A 24,032-nucleotide genomic window follows, 5' to 3' on the forward strand; every position below is an offset into this window, starting at 1 on the left:
ACCTAAGTTCTAGGTCATCTTTGGATACAATGTGAGTTCAAGGCCAGCCTGGAACACAGGAAAAACATGCTAACTTCACTGAGTGTTATCTTCCTATCGTTGTGGTTTTGTGTGCTTTTTTTCCCCCCCCAGAATTTCTCTGTGTAGCCTTGGCTGTCCTGAGCTCACTCTGTAGACCAAGCTGGCCTCAAATTCACAGCGATCCACCTGCCTCTGTCTCCTGGGTGCTGGGATTAAAGGTGGGCGCCCCCACCGCATGGTCTTTCTTTGTTGAGGTTCCTTTACTTCCCTTTTCTTCTTGGTCAACCCCTGGGGCTTAGGACTAAGAAGATGAAGCCATGATTCCAGCTGTTTCTGTACCTACCCTGGCTCCATCTGCTCCACAGGTAATGGAGCTGAGCCCTAGAGGCGTTTACACAGTGACCAGCTGACTTCCCTGCCTTCTTCCTTCTCCAGTGGGGCTTGCTTTATAGTCAATGGTATTTTAATATTTTCGCACTGTTCTCACACCTTTTGTCATAAAGGCCAACTAATAGACACATGGATTAGGTGGAGCAGGCATTTACGATGGAAAGTGAGCCATGCTGAGGCTAGCTGGCTTGTCCCTCCGTGTTCGGCAAGGCCTCAGAAGAGCAGGGGTCCCATCTTAGCCACCTAGGTCTTTCTTCCTTCATCTCCCAGCCTGTCATTGGGAACTTTTTTCAGACATAAATTTTTTACACTTTTATTTAAAATTTTTTTATTATCAATTTTTATAGTAATAAATGTTCTCTTCCCTCAACTCTCCCAGATCCTTTCCCACCCACTTACCTACTCAGGTGTGTGTGTGTGTGTATGTGTGTGTGCACGCTCGCGCACATACACCCAAGGAGGCTAGAAAAAAGTGTCAGATCCCCTGGATCTGGAGGTGGAGTTACAAGACAGTTAATGAGTTACTGGGAACTGAAATCAGGTCTTTTGGAAGAACAGGAAGTGCTTTTCTGAGCAATTGCACCAGCTTCCTGGGGACTTTTAGCTGCTAAGACTAGGGCAAAAAGTGCTTCACAAACAATTGAACAGAGTCCAGTAGTCAAATCAATTTAATAGGTACAACCAGATTTTACAAATGAAATACAATGGAATGGAAAATATCAGCACGCATTGCAAGCCAAGCCTTATTAGTCACATTTGATGTAATAAGTCTGCTGCTGTTTGGGTTTCCAGTCTCTTGCGGTTGCTTGGTTGGGAGCAGATCTGGATCTCTTTGGACTTGGATTATGGATGCTGTGAAGCCTTATCAGCTGCTTCTGCCTGAGTTTCAGGGAGATGAGATGGCAGTGACAGGCTGTGGGGAAGTCTTGCCTTTGCACATCTGACAATTCAAGGCAGGCACGTGTGCACAGACAATAGGACTTTCAATGTGCTTATGACATGGATTTAAAAATATATTACCGTTGCCCTTGGTTACCTTCTAGAATGTGAAGAAGGCAAGTCCCGATTGCTAAAGACACCATATACTTTGGACAAAGGACTTGGAAGAATTGAGTTGGGTCTGACCTGGAAGCCTCTTCACTAGGGCCTGCCTAGCTCTCAGAGCTGGATGGCATCATACAAACTACCAAGAGAGAGAAGCCACTACCCCACTGTATCTCCCAGAACCATACTGACCAGCATGCCAAGTTATACCCAGAGGTGCAGTGTCTTGTACCTTGGTGTCTAGTTGGACTTGCTCAATAGGAAGGAATTCATGCTTGCTGCTGTAAATTTATCCAAATACCCACAACTGGGGAGGCCATGGAACCTAGAGGAGAAACTACTACTACCTTCCGTCCCTAAACCAGTGTAATTTCTCACTGCATTCTAAATACGTATCCCTATGCCAACAGGTAAGGGTAGCCCTCACCTCTTTCCTTAGTCATTGTTCTATTGCTGTGAGGAGACACTGTGATCAGGGCAACTGTTATTAAAAGAAAGTGTTCATTTGGGGCTGGCCTGCAGTTTCAGAGGTTTAGTCCATTGCCATCATGGTGGGGAGAATGGCGGAATGCAGCAGACATGTGCTGGAGAAGTAAATAAGAGTTCTGCACCTGGAACTACAGGCAGCAGGAAGAGTGACACTGAGCCTGGCTTGAGCTCCTGAAACCTCAAAGCCCATCCTCAGTGACACACTTCCTCCAAGAAGGCCACACCTCCTCCAAGAAGGCCACACCTCCTAATCCCTCTCAAGTAGTGCCACTCCCTAATGACCAAGCACTCAAATATATGAGTCTATGGGGGCCATTTTTATTCAAACCACTGCACCCCTCATCAAAGAAGCTTCTTCTTACAGTAGACAGAGACCATTGCAGAAACCTACAACTGCTCAAAAATGCAGTAAACAAGCGACGGAGTGGTGCCCAACACCAGCTGAAATATCTACAACACAGCTCTCAGGGCACGTTGTGGAAAAGAAGGCAGGGACATCGCGAGAGCCACGTGACCAGGATGTCTACTGTGAGAGTGTGTCTTCCATATATGACAGGCGAGTGATATCCATGAAATCACAATATTGCTATCTAAAGAAGACCTGAACACGGGCTAGAGAGATGGCTCAGAGGTTAAGAGCACTGACTGCTCTTCCAAAGGTCCTGAGTTCAGTTCCCAGCAACCACATGGTGGCTCACAACCACCTATAATGAGATCTGGTGCTGTTGTCTGGTATGCCGGTGTACATGCAGACAAAACACTGTATACATAATAAATAAGTCAACAATGACCCGAATAGCAACACCACCAGTTAACACACCAACATGAGTGAAGAGAGTCTCATAAGGCCCAGCCCTAGATGAAGAGCTCCAGGCAATTAATGACTTCTGAGAGGAGGAGAATCAGATTTCCCCAGGGAATAGCCCCCATTAGTTATCCAATAGCAAGTTGTCAGCGCTAAAGACATACAAATGAGCGACACTAAATGGACTCAGCAGGATATGTGTGTGTGTGTGTGTGTGTGTGTGTGTATGTCTAACAAAAATAATTAAAGAAAAAAGGCCCATATGGAAAGATACTGGAGGTGGTGGAAGGAGAAGAGGGAAAGAGAATAATAAACTCAGTACTCATATAAGAAATTCTCACAAAAATTGACCTGCAAAGAGTTCTACCCATAAGGACTGGGTACTTCTACTGAGTATGGCAGGGTTTTAAACAAACAGCAGCACAAGGCTAATATGTAAATTTTAACTTTTATTCTAAAATTTATAATTTGTGTGTGTGTGTGTGTGTGTGTGTGTGTGTGTGTGTGTGTGTGCATGAGTTAAATCCGCAGTCCCTCGCCCTCGACTCGGTACCGCGGTGGCACGGGCGCCACAGCTACTGAGTGCTGGGGCATGTTAAACTGAAGATCTGGCTAGCTAAACTCGTAATATCCGATGGCTACACTTAATGCTCTGTCTGGCTTTCAGCAGTGTGGCCCGATCAGTCTTAGCAGTGTGGCCAGAGATGAGTTCAGAGTTTCTTTAGGGATTTGTGGGAGGTTTGGAGCAGTGACTGGGTTTTGTGTTGATGCACCCACAGAGGCTTCCTAAGATGGAGAGAGTCTCAACTAACCAAGCTGAAGAGAGCTGGTAGAGGAAGTGGGGTAGTGAGTTAGGCTGTATGTTACTACCAGAGCTAGCTGCCCAGTTATTTTGAATTAGCTCTCTTTCTCTCAGTCGGGGTCTCATGTAGCCAAGGCTGGCCTCAGGTAGCCGAGGCTAGCCTCAAACCCAGATCTTCTTGCTTCTTCGTCCCAAGTGCTGCAACTATGGACCTGTACAGACACTTGTGAGATATCTCTTAACATCCTGATTAGAGGTGGGCAAGGCAGTTTGTCAGTTTGCAGAGAGGACTTTGGCTGGTACAATTCTACCCCAGAGTTCTGTCTTTGTACTGCATTTTTGAGGAGCGCCTTCGTGCCCATAGTGTTGTTCAGCCTCTGAAATCTACACCACAACAGACAAAGTGTGAACTTAGTCAGCTTCTGCCGTCCTCCTTGATTACCATATAGACACTTTGACCTTTAAAATCCACAGCAATCAAGCCTTTCAGTCAGTTACTTTGGGCTTGGAATCTATATTCATACCAAGAGGGTTGTTCTTGCCAGAGGCACTTCTAGCTGTAAAACTCTTATAAGGCTCAACTTTTTCACTTATAGTTGAGGAAAGTGATTCTTGGGAGTTTAAGTGACTTTCTGTCTGAAAAGCAGGCTTGGAGGGAATATGTCCTTAGGTTAGCCTGTGGGATGCAGGGCACAATATGCAAATGGATGCTTTTCTCGGCGGCATAGAATCTGGTGAGAGGTGGCAACGTGGATGTGTGTTTATCTGTCCCACCCTATTTCCTTGAGGAATGGCGTCAAATGAACCTCTTTTTTTTCCAAAGTGAGCTGGATCCTTTTTTTTTTTTTTTTTTTTGTGGTTTTTTGAGACAGGGTTTCTCTGTGTAGCCTTGGCTGTCCTGGACCCGCTTTGTAGACCAGGCTGGCCTTGAACTCACAGTGATCCACCTGCCTCTGCCTCTGGAGTGCTGGGATTATAGGTGTGTGCCATCACGCCTGGCTGTGAGCTGAGCTGGATTCTTAAAGCTGTTATTCAAAATGCCTCACCCAGTTCTGGCCAAGGAGAGGCGGGCACATGGTGTGATTAGAGTGGTCAGTCAAACGGTGAGTTTTGAAGGGAAAATATGGGATTTCTGTTTGTCTGAACAGTGGGACACTAATGAGCTGTCAATCACTTCCAGTTCCCTAGATACCTAAAGAGGGTCTGGTATCAATCTTTCTCAGTGTGACAGCTCAGCCCTACACTCCCTCCTCCAAACCAGTCTGTATTTCTAAAAGCTTTCTTATTCTGCTTATTCGAGCAAGGTAGTTCTGCTGGCTTGTGCTAAATTTCCTAAGCGACAGACTTTTAGAATGACAACCATTGCCCTTGGGTAGCTGGGTGGGTGGGTTCATCATAGTGTTCAAGGACAAAATGGCCCTGTGTGCACGTGATCAGGCTCCTGCTATGTGTCAGGCATCCATGCATGCAAGGTGGTCCTGAGATCTGTCAGCATTCAGCATCTCTAAAGATGATGCCCACCCAGAATTCTAATCCGCTTTTAATTAGCATGGAGTACCTGATTCACAAAAAAAACTTAGGTTAGTTTTCTTAACGTCAGTCTTCAGCTTTCCCAGATGGAGACACTGGTCCCTGTGCACAATTGCTCTTGCTGAATTCAAACTTTTGGCTGCTGTTTGCTCCCTTTGAACCTTTTCTGGTCAGTTTGGTTAGGTAACTCAATTATTGATGGCTGAAAGCCTTCGTTTGCCTGCTCAGAAGGCTTGGGATGAGGAGAGAAAAGAGCGAGTCCAGGAATGGTTTGTGATCTTGGAGCAGCATGATTCTGACATTGTTTCCAGCAATGCAAATGTGGCTGAGTGGTCCAGTGGTAGTAGAATCGAATCCTGAATAAGTCAGAATGTAGTCTGTGTCTAATGGTATAAGGAAAGAGTATTTGCCTATGGGATGGTTTCATCAGTGACTGGTTTCTGTCAGCTACCTCTCCATGCATGTCTATGAGCCGCCATGCTGCCTTCCATGAAGATAACAGATTACACCTTAGAACTGTAAGCCAGCCCCAGTGAAATGTTGTCATTTATGAGAGTTGCTGTGAGCTGGGTGTGGTGGTGCACACCTGTGATCCCAGCACTCAGGAGGCAGAGGCAGGTGGGTCTCTGTGAGTTCGAGGCCAGCCTGGTCTACAAAGTGAGTCCAGGACAGTCAAGGCTACACAGAGAAACCCTGTGTTGAAAAACCAAAAACCAAAAACCAAAAACCAAAAAAAAAAAAAAAGAGTTGCTGTGGTCATGGTGTCTCTTCACAGCAATGGAAACCCTAACTAAGACATAGTGACTGATGAAGACGCATGATATCAACTTCTGGTCCCCCACACATACATGCACATATATGTTCACATACCCTTTTGCAATGCATCCACATGAACACATGTATACAACACACACACAAGGTGAATGCTAAGCTAAGTTATCAGGAATCTGTGTGGGTGTGCATTTGCACAACTCAGGCCTACCAACAATGGTGGGAAAATTATCCCAGACAGATTAATGCAGGTGGCATCCTGTGGCATTTTCTCTATCCTCCACAAGGTTATTATAATTTTGGAATCAGGCATTTTAGAGTTAGCCATTGCATATCTTCTAGCACAGTTGTGGACAGGTATAATAGGCTAGATAAAGACATATGCATTGTCTGGTTATATTCATACTGTGAAATGTCCTTTCTTTAGCTGACCTTAACTTTGACCAGACTGCAGCCAGAAACATTGATGACTGATTGCTTTTCCCTCCAGCAACTGCCATAGGACCCGGAGCATCTATCATGTACCAGTGCTCATCCCTGCTTCCTTTTCTCCTTAGCCACTGAGCAGCTGTCAGGCGCCACTGACTCCAAGTCCATTGCTGGGCCTCAGATTTGCTGGGCGAGTCACTGACAGCTTCTGAGTGGTTCCCAGTGAGGCGGCCACCTGGAGTAAGATCTTAGAAGTTCACATAACACTCTGAAGGAACATGGCCGTCATGGCTGGAGAGGCAGAGAGGAGAACAGGCGCTGAAGGGCTAAGGGCAGGGAAATGCGAACTGGAAATGTTCCCAGTTAGGTGGAAGAGCAGAGCGTGGCACATCAGAATTCATCCTGCTGTTCCCCTAAGATCCTGCTGCCAATGGAGGTTTCTGATTCATGGGCTGGAGAGATGGCTCAGTGGTTGAGAGCACTGGCTGCTCTTTCAGAGGAGCTGGGTTCAATTTCCAGCACCCACATGGCAGCTCACAACTGTCTGTAACTCCAAAAAAAACCCCAAAACCGAAACAACAACAAACAACAACACACCATCAACAACAAACAACAATAACAATATAACAACACACCATCAACAACAAACAACAGTAACAACACACCATCATCATCAACAACAACAAAAGTTTAATGTACTGTCTTCGAGTTTCAATTGCTGTGAAGAGTCACCACGACTATGCAAGTCTTATAAAGGAAAACATTTAAATGTTTGACTTACAGTTCAGAGGCTTAGTCCATTATCGTCATGGTGGGAGGCATGGTGGCGCGCAGGCAGGCGCTGGAGAGGTAGCTCCAAGTTCTACATCCAGGTTGGAATACAGCAGAAAGAGTGTGTGAGCCACAGGGCCTGGCTTGAGGATCTGAGACCTCAAAGCCCGCCCCTAGTGACACACTTCCTCCAAGGTGTGCCTCCTACTAGTGCCCCTCCCTGTGAGCCTATGGGGCCATTTTTATTCAAACCACCACATGTATTATTATTGTCATCATCATGTGTGTGTAGTTGTGTGCTTGGAACAGAACAGAGACAAGCAAACAACTCAGGGATGAGTGTTCAAGAGGAAAATCTCAGCCGGGTGGTGGGGATGCATGCCGTAATCCCAGCCCTTGGGAGGCAGAAGCAGGTGACTCTCTTTGAATTCAGGGCCACCTGGTCTCCATAGTGAGTTCTGGGATAGCCAGGGTTACAAACAAAACAGAACAAAACAAAACCCTGTCTTGAAAAACCAGATGAAATGAAACCAAACCAAACCAAACCAAACCACCACCACCACCACCACCAATGACAACAAAGAAAACAAAACAAAAAAAATCTCCAGGACTCATTGCTGATCTAGATATAGGAAGACAGAAAGGAAGCAGTCAAAGATAATTCCCACGAGGTTCCCTCAGGGCTGAGGAATGTGGGGAGAGGACCAGTCTGGGAGATTGGGGGTGGAGGTAGTGGTAGCAGTGAGTTTAGGGTAGAGGAAATAAAAAATGGTCTTGTGTATATATTGAGTTTGAAGGCCTTTCTTTGCACAGTTCACCCAGGAGTTGTGTGCTTAGGTGTGGTTTGGACTCCAGCTCACTGAGACGTGCTGGGTTGGGAGGGGAGACCGGGCAGAGTATCATTTATTTATTGTCTTATTACTGTGACATGATGCTTGACAAAGCAGCTGAAGGGAACAGGGTAGGGAAAGCACAGAGATGGGACCAGCTTGTCTATGGCATTGGGAGTGTGTAGCTGCTCACATTTCAGTGGAGCAGGAAACAGAGGTGGAACAGAAACTGGGCCTGGACTATATACCTCAAGGCCCCAACCTCCACCCACATTCCTTCCAGGTAGGTTCCTCATGTAAAACAGCAATGCCAGCTGGGGACCAAGTTTTTATAAACACATGAGCCCAGGGGTCCGTTTTACATCCAAATCACAGCTTCATCGTGAGGGTGGATATGAGACTGGGGAGGGGAGTGGCTGAATCTACAAAGGCCACTGAGGTGACTTCTGAGATGTGTGTGTTTGTGTGTGTGTGTGTGTGTGTGTGTGTGTGTGTGTGTGTCTGTCTGTCTGTCTGTGCGTGTATGTGTGTGCATGTACATGCTGAGAGGAAGTTGAGAAAGACTAGGAGTAGGGAAAATACCAGTTATGTTTGGTGGTGTGCAGTCCTGAACTTCGAGAGAACCCCCCATTGTGGTTGTGGGTCAGGTGTCATAGAGGAGGCATTGAGGAGACAGGGAGGCCACAGAGGCATTGAGGGGCTTCTGGGAAGGTTTTGGTTTTCTGAGGAGCTAGGTGAAGATATGAGGTTCCTCTTGCCCAGTGGGTCTCAACCTTCCTGACGCTGAGACCTTTAAATACAGCTCTTTATGCTATGCTGACCCCCAACATTAAAATTATTTTTATTGCTACTTCATCACCGTAATTTCACTACCGTTATGAATCACAGTGTAAATCTTTTTAGAGATGGAGGTTTGTCACCCACAGGTTGAGAACCAATGCTCTAGCCTTTCCTCACTAGCTCCGCCTACATCCTGCCAGGATATGAAAGCCATAGCCGGACAACAGCAGAGACAAGTCACAAAGAGAAAGCCCAGAGACCTTGCTCTTAGTGTCAGCTGCTCCCCAACTCTGGAGCTTTCTCTGCTTCAGGGGAAAAAAAAAGCTTAGGCATTGTTCGCTGTTGAGGTGATTTATGGAGGAGGTGCCTTGACATCTCCGTTATCCCATGTAATCCCTTTCAGTATTGCCTTTCAGGTGTGGGACTGTTCTTACTTCCAGGTCACAGGAAGATCAGAGTAGTCAGGTTAAAAAATTAAGAGGCAGAGCTAAGTTTTTTCCCCTCTTTCCTTATTCAGAGTCTCACCATGAACTCCTAGCTCACCTGGAACTCACTATGTAGATCAGTCTAGCCTTGAAATCACAGAGATCCACCTGTCTCTGCTTCACAAGGCCTGTACACACCACACCTGGCAGAGCTGAGCGGAGTTTTAAAAACATAAGTTTCTAACTCAAGACTCTGTGGGATGGAAGAGTGGGGAGATGAAAGGACCCAGAGGGTTCAGGAGCTCCACAAGGAGACCATCAAGGCCAGTGGATCTGGACCCAGGGGGTCCTGCGCAAACTGACGCACCAACCAAGGACAATGCATGCAGTCATCATAGACCCCTGTTCAGATCTAGCTGACAGACAGCGCATTCTCCACGGTTGAGAGCGGGGAGCACCTCTGACATGAACTCTGGTGCCCCTGATTTGATCACTTCCTCTTGGTGGGGAGGCCTGGCTGGCACACAGAGGAAGGGGAAGCAGGCTATCCAGATGAGACCCGATTGGCCGTGGTCAGCCGGTAGGGGAAGAGGGCCCCTTCTGTCAGAGGTCTAGGGGGGAAGAGGGAGGGTGAGAACAGGAAGATACAAGTGAGGGGGGGTAACAATCAGCATGTAATCTGAATAAATTATAATAAATTAAAAAAAAAGAATCTGTGAGAATTCCTGTGCCACTTTCTCAACACCTTTCATTGTGATTTCATGTTTGCAGACTTTGGTCATGTCAATTAGAACGATCTGTTTTCACTTAGGTGGGCACATAGCAGGTGCTTAATAGATGCCTTAAAGCCCTGTACCTGCATTTGGTGAGATAGCTCAATGAGCACAGGTGCTCGCTGTGCAAACCTGGTGACCTGCATTTGATCTCTGGGGCCCACGAAAGGAGTAAGGAGAGAACTGACTCCTCTAATTGTCTGGTGGCACAGGCACCCACACCCCCCTGCTTTGTTTGTCTCGGTCTCTCTCTTTCTCAAATAAAAAGTGAAAAAAGGGAATTAAAGTGATGTACTGGTACCGATGCAAGTTTATGGTTAGTTAATTTTACAAGTAATTTCAGGAACTGTACTTCCACGATTCAACTCTCAACTTTATGTCTATTTAAAATGTTTTAAATTACATATATATATATATATATATAGTGTGTGTGTGTACATGTGTGCATGTGGTGCACATGTACCATGATATATATGTGTAGGTCATAGAACATCTTACAGGAGACTGTCGTCTCCTTCTGCTGTATGGATGCCTGGGATGGAACCCAGGTTGCCAGGTTTGATGGCATAGCCCCTTTATAATCAAGACTTTTTTCATTACATTTTTCCTTAGTGTCTGTATGTGTTCTCACACATGCGCATGTGCCATGGTGATCAGGTAAGGACAGAGGACAACTTGTGTGTGGGAGAGTAGCTTCTCTCCTTCCACCATGAGGATCCTGGGGATCAAAGTTAGGCTTGGCAGTAAGTACAGTTACCTACAGAGCATCTTGCTACTTTCTTCCTGAGCCCCATTTGTGTCTTCAGACAGGGTCTCACTCTGTAACCCAGCTGTCCTGGGACTCAGTATGTAGCAGTAGTCTTTCTGCCTCAGTTTTCCAAGTGCTAGGATTACAGCCATGACATATCCCATCATGCCCAGTGTGTCATATGTACTTAAAACATTTATCAGTATGTATTAATTATATATACTGGCTGGTGACATCTCTCTCTCTCTCTCTCTCTCTCTCTCTCTCTCTCTCTCTCTCTCTCTCTCTCTCTGTGCTAAGATCAGAGAAGCAGAGTTGCTGCCATAGGGAATCAGGCTCTATTTCTATAGCGTCTCCTTCAGCCTCAAAGAGCAAGAGCAGCGGGAAACCGTCCATCAGTACTCTGTCAGGCTCGGTGTCACTGAGGGGGATTGTGAAATCACCCAGCGTCACACAGAACAGAAAGTTCACCCAAGTTGTGGGAACCTTTAAAGCCCCGGTTGTTAGCTGTGAGAAAAATCCCTGCAGTCACATCAGAGAACAAGGACAGCTTTCGAAGATGGTTTTTATTACTAAGTTGTTACTACAAACAGGCTTTCACTCAAGTAGAGCGAAAATATGCGATTTTCTGAAAATGGCAGCTGTGAAATCACATCCCCAGAAAATCTGTAATTACTGTTGATGATCCATTTGTTAGTATTTCAGTGTGCAGTTTGAGGGGAAAAAAGACCAGCTCACCAGCATCACTGACACTAGTGGAAGTACTAGCACACTAGCTTTTTTTAGTCTAAGAAATAAAATTGCCCAATGGCTGTGTCTCCCTCTTGTGTGTGGTGTGTATGGGAGTGCGTGCCTATGTGCAGGTGCGCACAGACCAGAGGGGAGTCAGGAGGCCTGATCTGTCACTTGCCACCGTATTCCTTTGAGACAGGGTCTCTCCCTGAACCTGGAGCCAGGCTGACATCCAGGAAGCCTCAACAGTCCTGTTCCCCTCAGTGTGGGGATAATAGCATGAATGGTCATGCCAATTTTTAAAGTGAGTGCTGGTGTCTGAAAAGCGGAGGAAAGAGAGGTTGGGAGCTCAAGGTCTTCCATAGTGAGTTTGGATCCAGAACCAGCATCACCACATCAGTACACCAGCACCTCTGCATCCTATATCCCAGTGACAGACCTGTCTCAAAACTAAGGTAGTCAGCTCCTGAGGAAGGATACCAGGGGTTGACTTATGGCATCACCCGTGTGTGTGTGCACACGGGGAAAAAAAAATTAACTAGCGTGGTGGTGGCAGTGCTGGCACATGCCTTTAATTCCAGAACTAGGGTGGCAGAGACAGGTGGATCTCTGAGTTTGAAGCCAGCCTGGCTTACAGAGCCTCCAGGACAGCCAGGAATACATGAAGAAACCCTGTCTCAAAAAACAAAACAAAACGAAAAATTAACTATCCCACTATCTGTTACAGGTTAAAGGGTATCTCTGCAAGATGCATATGTTAAAGTAAGCTCTTTTGAAGAGGTAATTAAGTTCGAATGAGGGCCCTGGGGTGGGGCCTAATCCACTGTGATTGATATGGCTTGGCTCAGGCAGGTCTAGAACCAGAGCAGTTCTCCTGCTCCTGTCTCCCAAATGCTGGGATTAGGTGTGCACCACCATGCCTGGCATGATTGTTTTGTTGTTGCTTTTTACACTGAGGTAGCCCAGGTTGGCCTTGAATTTAGTACATGGTTAAGGATGACATTGAACTTCTGATTCTCCATTTCTTTTTTTTTTTTCTTTTTTTTTTCTTTTGTTTTTCAAGACAGGGTTTCTCTGTTTTAGTCCTGGCTATCCTAGAACTCACTCTGTAGATCAGGCTGGCCTTGAACTCACAGAGCTCCACCTGTGTCTGCCGCCCGAGTGCTTGGATGAAAGGTATGTACCACCACTGCCTAGCTCTACCTGCCCTCACCAGGAGACAGGGTTTCTCTGTGTAGCAATCTGCTTGCCTGTGCCTCCCTGAGTGCTGGAATTACAGGTGTGAGCCATGGTACTCGCCTTCAATGGCTACTTCTTGAGTGCTAGGATTACAGGTGTGTGGCATGACTCGTTTTATATGATGCTGGGAATCAAATGCAGGGCTTCATGCAGGCTAGACAAGCACACCACCAACTGAACACCAGCAGCCCAACTGGTAATTTATAAGAGCCAATTAGGACAAATGTAAACAGAGGGTGTGATCTTGGGGGTGTCCATCGGGAGAAGATGGTGACAAGCCAGACAGAGACCAACCCTCGGGACACTATTACCATGGATTCCTAGCCATCAGAGTTGTGAGAAAATTCCTTTTTTTTTTTTTTTAAATCCCTTTTGGGCATTTTGCGGTGGCAACGCCAACAGTCAAATACTCTATCATCATAGCTCAGCAGGGCCAATCTTTGAAGTAGAATTTCTGGAAACAGCTGGGAAGAAAGTAGGGCTAGGCGTCTCAGATTTCCTACTTCTCTGTGTCTTCAGGGTTTCTGGGCAGGCACCAGGAACTCTCTGCCTGAGAGAAGGGCTTCCAGTCTCAGGTTGTGTGAACCCTTGTCTTTATAGGAAGCCCCTCTTTACTCATCTATCGGGCACCGAGTACTGCGGCAGGCAAACACAGGGAATAGATTAGTGGCTTGAGACCTATTAGATTTGGTTACATAAGTCACCCCGCCCCTCAGTAATAATGCATTTGGAAGCCTAGCTTTTTTTTTTAACCAAGATGGACCTAACCAAACTCAGAACCCCCCTAAGACCTCCACCTCTTTGCTGCTTCATGTACACTCCTCTTTAAATAGAGTATACACTTTTATCTGTTCCTAGTAGCGCTCAAAATTAGAAAGTTAGTAGCCAAGTGTGTTCCCGATGTATGCAGGTGAGAGTAGCAGAAGGGCTGGCCTGCCTTGGTTTTGGGTCCATGTGCAGCAAGGCAGACTGTCCTTCAGGGGACCTCTATTTGCCATCTTAAGCTATGCACAGCTGGGCCTGTGTTATGATGAAAATCAAATGCATTATGGAAAAGGACATGTGCAAGAGGAAAAACTAATATATGCCCCAGTCCATCAATCAATACAGAGAATCACCCATATCCTGCACCTTATAACTACCTCCTCATTCTTGTAGAGCCCATAAAAGAGACTCCAGGTTGTACCCCATTTATGCGGCCTGCTGTCGACCTTGACAGTTTTATTTTCTTTGACTTTATACTGTTTGTTGCTTTGCTTTGCATAAAGTTATCTTGCTAATTTTGCAAAGCTATATGAGTCCTTATTTTCAATTCTTTGGCTAAGAGGTCAAGGACCTGGAAACATGTGACTCCAACCTTAACTGGGACCCCTGACCCTCTAGTAACATGGCCTAAGGTTTCTTGGGTTCCAGGCTCCAGGAGTTAAGGCTGGGGTGCTGCCTTCTTCCCAGAGTTCATGAGTCCTCTCATCATTGCAAAGTCAGAGAGCAGGGCCTCTCCCCTCCTCTGAGGCTGATCTTGCTGGGGAAGGATTGGTAAACACTCCCTATCAAGCCTTCCCACCCTGTTCTTGGCATCAGCCTTACTTTGATTAGCTTCACATGGGTAAACAAGCAGGCCAGATGTGTGTTTGAAGTAATTACTCACACCTTATTAAAGTTAAAAATAAAAAAATTGAATTGGTTTAATTTTGGCTAGCTGACGCCAGTGCGCATACAACATATAATCCCATCTTCCCTGAACCCCTAAAGGGGCTTCTGGTCTCTGCTTGGGAGCAACAGGGCCAGTCACGGGCTCTTTGCCTCTGCCTATCGGCCCAAGTCCCTCAGAGAAGCTGAGGAACTGAGATTCCTCTGTTCAAGAAGGACCTTACACCTGGGCGTGGTGGTGCACGCCTTTAATCCCAGCACTTGGGGAGGCAGAGGCAGGCGGATCTCTGCGAGTTCGAGGCCAGCGTGGTCTACACAGTGAGTCCAGGACAGCCAAGGCTACACAGAGGAACCTTGTCTTGAAAAAACAACAAAACAAAACAGACAAACCGAAAACCCCCCAAAAGACTTTACATGGGCTGGGATCTAACACAGTTGGGAAAGCACATGTATAGTGTGCTTGAGGCTCTGTGTTTAATCCACAGCACTGTTTAAACAGGTGTTTTACTAGTGCATGAGCGTCAGAAGTTCAAAGCCAACATGAGACCCTGTGAGAGAAAGATGCTTTCAACATCCACATCCTGGGTGGCTTACAACTGCCTATAACTCCAGTCCCAGGTGATCCGGTGCCCTCCTCTGGCCTTCATGTGGTCCAGCACACACAGAATAGTCATAAACTCACCCAGGCATGTACGCATAAGAATAAAACATAAATAAATCTTAAAAAAAAGAGAATGATCTCAATTTCATTTAATTCAAACGTTGCAGACTGAGGCATCTCTGAAACAAATGGCTTTGTAGAAAAAAAAAATGAGCTGGTCCTGGGATGAGTTTTTATAGTTTCCACCAGCAGGTCGGGGGAGCAGCTGGAAATATGTCCATGTGGACAGAGCAAAGGATATTCTGTGTTGTTTTAAAAAATGAAAATCCCAAATGTTAGATTTTTGCCAATAAAGACTCAGGAGCCAGATGCAGGGGATGAAAACCTGCTAACTCAGAGAGGCAGAGAAAGCACCCAGTTCCCCTTCCTCCTCAGCTCATGTCTCAGGGGAAAAAAGCTCCCAAAGCTCAAAAAAAAAAAAAAAAAAAAAAAAAAGAAAAAAAAAAGAAAAAGAAAAAGCCAAAGAGCTTGCTAGCTCAGAGTTCAAAAAGCCCTTTCTTTCTTCTTATCCACACTGTCTTAAATACCCTTCAACTCAAAGTCCCTCCTACTCTTTAATCCCTGTCAGATGGTTTCTTGTTCTGCCTCCTGACCTAGGGTTAATTTTACTAAATTCTGTGTACAGAAAGCTCTTGGATTAAAGGTGTGCGCTAGGGCTGAGCCACACCATAATCACCTGTTTACAGTAAAGAAAGTTCTTGGATTGAAGGTGTGTGTGAGGGCTGAGCCATGGCAAACAAGAAACAGGTTTCTACAGTTCACAATCTCAGGGGTCACAATGGGATCCAATAGCCTGCAACAATTCTGTATCGAAAATGTGGGAAAGGGAGAAGTGCCTTCTCACACGAAACCCCTGCTGACAGGCCCAGAAGAGGCAGAGGAAGCTCTGGGGGGGACAGGACCGTCCATGAGCAGAAACGGTTGCTGCTTCAGGAAAGATTGGGGTGACAATCCAGAATGTTTATACGTAGGCAGCAGTCCTGGTGGTCAGTGGTGATGGGATTTTAATCAGGGCTTCAGCAAACATTCAGAAATGTGAGCTAGCCTTCTATTTCTCACCTTTGGTCCCTATTTCCAACTCAGGAGAATTAAAAAAAAAAAAAATCAGTTGAAATCAGATTATGGGCTGACCTTAAATATTAAGCAAACAAACGAAACAAGAAACTCATTGTCCTTTGTAGTCAAGGAGCTCCTCCTGAGACTTGCAAGGAGTCTAAAGCTGGGAAGATGGCTCTGCTGGCAGAGAAGCTTTCTCTGGGAGCCTGATCATCCAAACAGGAGACCCCAGAATCCAGGTCAGAAATCCAGGGGGGTCTGTAATACCAACCCTAGGAAAGCGGAGGCAGGGAAACCCCCAGGGCTCGCAGGCAAGATAACCTCGCCGAACCAGTGAGTGCCAGACTCAGGGAGAGGCCCTGTCTGGAGTTCCTATTTTTCAGTTGGAGAGTAATTGAGGAAGTGTGTCAGCTTGACTTTTGTCTACTTGATGTAAGCTAGGATTGTTTTGGAAGATGAAACCTCAGTGGAGAAAATGCCTCTTGTGAGACTGTCCTGTGGGCAAGTGTGTGTGGGTGTTTTCTTGGTTAATGGTTGCTGTGAGAAGTCCCAGACCACTGTGATAATGTGTTGTTTTTAATTATATGTATTATTAGTATTATCAGTAGGCCCGGCTAGCAATCAATCAAGACACTGACACTGGATATGTATGTGTATCCATCCATCCATCCATCCATATATATCTATATATCTATATATCTATATTTATATATCTCCACACACACACACACATATATATTAAATTTGTATTTTTATTTATTTATTTTTTACTACTTAAACAGTCTTTAATGAGAGGCCTCTACTCCTGCATTTTCTCCATTGTTTCTTCCTTGTATTTGCCCTTTTCCTCTCCTACTTGTCGGGACTTGGCTTTCCTTCCCAGGATCTTCTTCTGGTCTTTGTCCAGCTTTAGCCTGGTGATGACCACCTTGCTGGGGTGGATGCCCATGTGGACAGTTGTGCCGTTAGCCTTTTCTCACTGCATTGATTCAATATAGATGACGTATTTTTCCCTATATACCTGGACCACTTTACCAATCTGCTGGACAACCTGAACTTCTTCATCCTTTCGAATGGGTATGGACCGGACACTAGACTTCTGTCTCAGCTCTTTGGAAAGAGGGGAAGACATTGATCTTCCTCCGAATGTGAGAAGGTGCATTGAAATGGCATCTGTGGTTCTTGCTTTGGTCAGAAGTCATGAAGGGCTGGAACTCCATTTTGGCGCCTGCGATCCAGCAATGGCCGCTGACACTGGTTATATTTTAAGACAGCCTTAGTTAGCCTGGGGCAGGGCAGACAGTAATCCTCTAATCTGCTTCCCATATTGGGGCAGATATGGGATCCCTGCCCCAATCCTATGCCATCTGCGTCTACCAATTTCTATCATTCTACCTCCCATCCATAATTCCAAATACTTGCTATTGTTCTTCATCTGGGCCAGATTCTTTATCCACGCCGGCCATGTGTCCTCCTCCATCTAACCCATGGTGGCCTTCCTCTCTTCTCCTCAGGGTCTCTCTCCTCGTTGTCTTCTTTCTCCTTCCTCTTCTTCCCAGGATTCCTTTCTCTCTCTCTCTCTCTCTCTCTCTCTCTCTCTCTCTCTCCCTAAACTCTGGAATCTTAGCCACACCTCTTCTGCCCTGCCCAGGTGGGATGACTTTTTATTAATTAGCATCAAAGTACATCAGACCGTGCCCCAACAATTCCCCTTTTCTGTCTAAATAAAGAGGCCATTTTAAAAATATACAGTAAGTACAATTATGAAAATGATAAAAACCAATAGGTAAGACTTACATACATAATGTTTAATCAAATGATATTTGGCAACCTTGAAGAGATATTATCTATTTTATCTTTGTGAGTCTAAAGTTTTGAACCTAAGTCTATTAAATTATCTATTAAAGTTTATATCTATCAACTTAAAAGTATTTATCTAGACATAAAAGTATCTTAACTCCTAAATAACTAAGTTTAATTTTTAAACTATCTGGTCTTCAACCCCATCAGAGACTTGAGAAGGAATAAATTTAATTATCTGAGTAAATAGGAAGTGCAGGTTAGCAGCTTCCAAAATGAAAAACTGACAGAGACAGTTTACTGCCTGAGTAGACCCACAACTCTCTATAACACTGGAGCATCATCTTCAGCCTTCCGGCCCAGTATATCTGACAGACATATTTGTAAAGCAGGAACTATTGAGGACTTGTTTACCCTGTTTTGGCAGAGTCTGGTCATCAACTCTGCTTGCATCCAACCTCACCCACTTTAGGCAGAATTTTGTCTGTGGGAGAAATGAGGACATTTTTATCCCCTGGCTGTTTTGCCACACTTGAAACCATCGCTACAAGGAGGTTCTTTGATGCTCATCATCTTTTTGTGGTAGGCTGGGTACTGCCAAGAGTTAACCTGTCTTATTGTCAAAGAATCCTACATTAATAAAAACATTTTAAATACCATATTCTGTAGGCATCTGAGGTTTTTGAAGAGCATATCTAACTATTTTACCTTATCTATTTATAGAATTATATCTATCTGTTAAACCTAGAATGTATGTTCCTATACTTGACATGACCATGAATTAACCAACAATTGACTTGTATTAATTAATTATCCTAAACAGCCTACAATAACACTATCAGAGTATTGGAAGTAAACCATGTATTAATTGATTTGTATGTGTACAACACCTCATTTTAGAGTAGAAATATAATGCGTGAAGAATAATATTAAATCTGAATTCTATTACAATGTATCAAAATTAAACTTACTTTGTATCAATATACAAAATTCTATATCAATGAATTAAAATTGACCTTATTTGTGAGTAACAATTAAGGCCTTAAGTTGAGAAGTAGATTCAATAATCTACTTTTTGTCCTATTATCCCTACATATCTCTATACTCCTCTTTCTTTACAACCTCTATATCAATACCTCTTAATGACAATATACATCTTTTGTGTTTGTTTTTTTGTTTTTTGAGACAGGGTCTCTCTGTGTTAGCCTTGGCTGTCCTGGACTCGCTTTGTAGACCAGGCTGTCCTCAAACTCACAGCGATCCGCCTGCCTCTGCCTCCCAAGTGCTAGGATTAAAGGTGTGTGCCACCATGCCCAGCAACAATATACATCTATAGCCCAAGAAAGCAACCAAAACCCTACCTAAACCCCCTTAAGGGAAATGGGGCGTCTTTCTCTTAAAAGTTTCTTCAGGCTGATTTGGGGCAGAGAATGCCTGTACGGGCTCAAATTAAAAAAAAAAAAAAAAGTTAAACAAGCTGGGAACAGTATTTGTGATCAGGTCTCTATATGTTGAGAAAGCCTAGGTTTGATGTTAGTCCTGTGTGGGACAGCCTGAAATGCTGGACCAATTTGGATCAGGAGCCTTCTTTGAAGCTGTCCTTCTCGGATGAGGAACCACAACCAAAGCACTTAGGGCTGGAACATGAAGGATGCAGGATGTGTCTTGGCAAGCTGGAGGAATGAAATCCTGTCAGGTCTGATCTAGCATCAGTGTTTGGTTCTTTTATTCTGAAAACATGTAATTTCTCACAAGCATTATATAGTTCTAAAACTATGAATGTCTTAGGTGTGTAGGATGCACATGTCTCAGCCAGTCTCAGAGCTATTCCCATGTAGTGGGATTAGCAATATAAGTTAACTGCTTGTTCTGCAGTTTGAATTCATGTAGACATAGACCCACTTACATTATCAGTCTCTCTTTTATTCATGTCTGTTTTATTTTGACCTCTTTTAAAGACAAAATATAACATCACCATTAACAATGAACACACAACCTAGCTGACGAACATGATATTCTCCACCGTTGAGTGGAGAGTGAGATCTGACTCTCACACGAACTCTGGTGCCCCTTTTCTGACCACGTCCCCTGGATGGGGAGGCCTGGCGGCACTCAGAGGAAGGATAGCAAGTTACCAAGAAGAGACTCGATAATCTTAGAGCATATATAGGGGGAGGAGGTCTCCCTCAATCACAGACATAGGGGAGGGGAGAAGGGGGGAAGTGGGAGGGAGGGAAGAATGGGAGGAAACAGGGGAAGGGCTAACAATCAAGATGTAATATGAACAAATTAATAAAAAAATGGTAAAAAAAAAACAATGAACACACAATTATCATCATATTGAAATCAAAACAAGATTGTATAGTTCTAAATATCCTTCTCTAGGCTCTATGGTGCCTGATGTATAGGCCAGGCCGCTACCTGTGTACTGAGAAAATGCTTTCTGTTTTAGAAACAAGCTGGTTGCCCTGAGCAAAAGAAAAAGGCATTAAACTTTAAATAAACATTATATAAACTCTCATTTTATCTTAGGGTTTATGTATATCATAGGTATCTTGTACCTGGCTTTTCACATTTATTGAGGGTGTTTTTTTCTCACCCTTTCTTGACAGGAGGCATGCCGCTTGCATGTCTGTCTCCTCTTTTTAACCTTGGTCCTTACTTTGACCAATAAAATATATTTCTTAGGCCGATTTACCCTTTAGTACCATATCTCTCCTGGACATTTTACTTTTAAGGAGATTGGCTGGCCAGTTTAAAAGCATTTTTATCACTTAAAAAATTTTTTTTTTACATAAACCTCAGATTGATGCGTATCTGTCCTTTAGATCAATAAGAACATATAATTCATTGTTAAGAAAAAGGAACATATCAAAGAAATTTGTCACTTTCAATCCTAAGCAGTCTCTTGCAAGTAACTTATCTTATCAGCAGGAGCTCACATCCGGTGGAGGCCAGGGTGGAACTCAGGAGTTCCGCCTGTTTTGTCTCCATTGTGTTGGGATTAAGGGCTGGTGCCATTACTGTCCTGTTTAACTATTTCATCTCAATTTAGTAAAAATCTTTAGAAATCTCAGCAAAAAAAAACAACAAACAAAAACAAAAACAAAAACAAAACAAACAAACAAACAAACAAACAAACAAAAAAACAAAGCAAGGAAACGAAAAAAGTCTAAGCCGTGGGTCATTTGTGCCAATTTAGGCTTTAGTGAGTGAAATCCTGCCCATCATTCCATGGACTTTAGTTATTGTCATCTCTTTCTGGTGGGCCCTTTCCAGAAAGCCCTGACAAACACCTTGCAGCTAAGGAGCTTTGAATCCCGGTCGCTTTAAACTCATGGAGATAAGTTTAGTTCTTACTCCTTTTCTAGTTGCCAGAAACTAAGCCTCACATTTCTCAGCTCTCTGAAATTTTCCCTGAACCTTTTTAGAGAGGGTAAGGAAAAGTGTGACTACGACCAAGCCCATTGCAAACACATTCATAAACACCAAAACAAAGCCAAAAAAGATCCAGGAGCCTTCTGCCATGGCGCCTTGGAAAGGGACCATAGCGGTTTTTATAAATTTTATTCTTATTTTAGGCAGTTAACTTCATTCCTCAGGCTAGTTTAGAAGACTATCAGTCTCGTAGGTCCGCCTCTCCAACTGGCCATGTGTATGTAGCCATCTTTGCTCTGGCCCATGGATGCTCTCTGGGAGCTATGTCCCCCTTTCAGACTATGACAAAATATGATTTTTTAAGACTGTGGATACTAAAAAAAAAAAAAAAGTGTTGACACCTGCCTACCATGTTGGATGCCACTTACTGTTTTTAATTATATGTATTATTAGTATTATCAGTAGGCCCAGCTAGCAACAATTTCTATCACTCTACCTTTCATCCATAATTCCAAATACTTGCTAATGTTCTTCATCTGGGCCAGATTCTTCATGCACATAGGCCATATGTTCCTCCTCCATCTAACCCATGGTGACCTTCCTCTTTTCTCCTCAAGGTCTCTCTCCTCGTCTTCTTTCTCCTTCCTCTTCTTCCCAGGATTTCTCTCTCTCTGTCTGTCTCTATCTATGTCTGTCTGTCTCTCTCTGCGTCTCTGTCTCTCTCTCTAAGCCTGGGAATCTTAACCACACCTCTATCATCTGCCCTGCCCAGGTGGGATGGCTTTTTATTAATTAGCATCAAAATACATCAGACCATCCCCCAACAATAATGCCACTCCTGGCCAGGGGGTCCTGGGTTGTAGAAGGAAACAAGTTAAGCATGACAGTAAGCAACATCCCTTCATGGCTTCTGCTTTTAGTTCCTGCCTCCAGATTCCTGCCTTGACTTCCCTCAGAGATGGAAAGTGAGCTGGGAGTTGAAAGATGAAACAAACCATTTTCCTCCCCAAGTTAGTTTTGATTATGGTGTTTTTGACAGCAGTGTTAAAAGAGGAAGACATCCAACATTTATCTCTGGCCTCCACATACACACAGTTGCTCCGTCTTCTGTCTGAGTCATTGTCATATGGAGTGAGAACACAGGGCACCGAGGAGTTAGCCTAAGGAAACAGACCTGGAAGGCACAGATGGAGGATGGCAGGGATGCTGGTAAAGTGACTTAGACCAGATCCTTTGGTCACTGAGTGACAAACCGGCCTCTGTCACTGATATCATGATGGTTCTGGTGCCCAAGGATGTGTTCTGAACCCCAAGTCCCTGTTTCTAACCTCCTGTAGAGCAGGGTGGGCCCTGGACACTGCAATGCGACAATCTCCAGTATGGCTCAGTGCTCAGCTAGCACAATCAAGTGTCCAGCCTTCAGCATGTGACCCGAGACAGGAAAGCAACAGTGATGTCTTAGCAACCCTGGACCTCACTTAATTTGAACTACATACACACTTTTCCTCCGACAAAGCCATTTGGTAATAGAAATGTCTGTCTGGATTGAACATACACTCCCTCCTCTCCAAATAAGGTAAATGGTTGTTACACCCAATACCCACTCCAGGAAAACCTAGAAGCCTTTTAGGAACTCCCATTTTGGGATCAACATGTTCTTGAGCATATGCTGGCACTGCAGGCGTGTGCTGATGCAGCCTGGGCTGGCTTTAGGTGCACAAGAAGGCAACCTAAATGTTGCTGGGTCACTTAAGCAACATTTTAGGGAAAACTCCCATCTGCCATCTTACAACTGTGCGTGAAGAAGCATGGATACAATTAAAACCAGACGCAAGGGGCTGGAGAGACACTGGCTGCTCTTCCAGAGGACCCTGGTTTGATCCCTAGCACCCACAGAGCAGCTCACAAACACCTGTAACTCCAGTTTTAGGGGATCAGTTATCCTCTTCTGGCCTTTGACAGGTACCAGGTATGTATCACGTAAAAAAAAAAAAAATCAGGCATGTCATGAGAAAGGACATGCACAGTGAACAAAGGGTTATATAACCCAAGCCTGTTAATCAAAACAGAAAACAACTCTTCCTTAGCAACCAATTCTTCTTCCTAGACCCACTGAAGGAAGCCATGATAGTAACTAGGTGTTTCTGAGTACATCTCTTCAGGGCTAGCTATTCACTTGCAGTGCATCCACATTATTTTTTCTCTTTGCTTCTGAATAAAACCCTTTGCTAGTTGACTACTTAGTATGATCTTTGTAAATTCTTTGACTAAGATACCAAGAACCTGGAAGCACCAGTCTAGACAGAGACCACCAGTAACAGGTCACATGCAATCAACACTAGATAAGATGTGGCCCCAAAATTGTCAACTTAAAATATTGTGAGGTGTGTGTGTGTGTGTGTGTGTGTGTGTGTGTGTGTGTGTGTGTAGTGTAACTATGTGGTCTTCAAGTGTGAACGCTGCAGACAATGATGTCGTGTGTCATAAGGTTGGACATACTTGCTAGATCATCCAGAACTGACAGCTGTAAGGAGAATTATTTTTATTATCTCATAATTAGGAATATAATAAAATTAGGTATAAACTATTTATGCTTATGGTTCTTTTGTGCCTATAAAATCCAAAGCAAACTTCAATGAGAAGCAAGAGGAAGGACATGGGCACGTCTTATTAAACTTTATTTTGATAGATTTGTGATGAGGCTGAACTGACAGTTATCACTACCGCTGCCTTGGGTCCAGCTCTATGTCTGATGATGGCGACTTTTACTTGGTGACTGGACATGTTGTAGACTCACCTAGGAAGGGACTCTCAATGAGGAATTGTCTGGATTCAGTTGGCCTATGGGCATGCCTGCAAGGGATTTTCTTTTCTCCTTCTTTCTTTTTTTTTTTTTTTTTTTTTTTTT

The 24,032-nt window shown here is 44.3% G+C and overlaps 1 pseudogene across 1 annotated transcript; it reads right to left on the reverse strand.

Annotated features, from left to right (window-relative positions):
* Positions 1-16,741: 16,741 nt before the first annotated feature.
* Positions 16,742-17,166, reverse strand: LOC311588313 (large ribosomal subunit protein uL24-like; annotated as a pseudogene). Its single transcript has one exon. The product of its transcript is annotated as a large ribosomal subunit protein uL24-like (transcript).
* Between the last annotated feature and the right edge of the window lie 6,866 nt (positions 17,167-24,032).

The sequence above is a fragment of the Acomys minous genome, assembly GCF_964271855.1.
Source record: "Acomys minous genome assembly, chromosome: 2".
In the NCBI taxonomy this organism is placed as follows: domain Eukaryota; kingdom Metazoa; phylum Chordata; class Mammalia; order Rodentia; family Muridae; genus Acomys; species Acomys minous.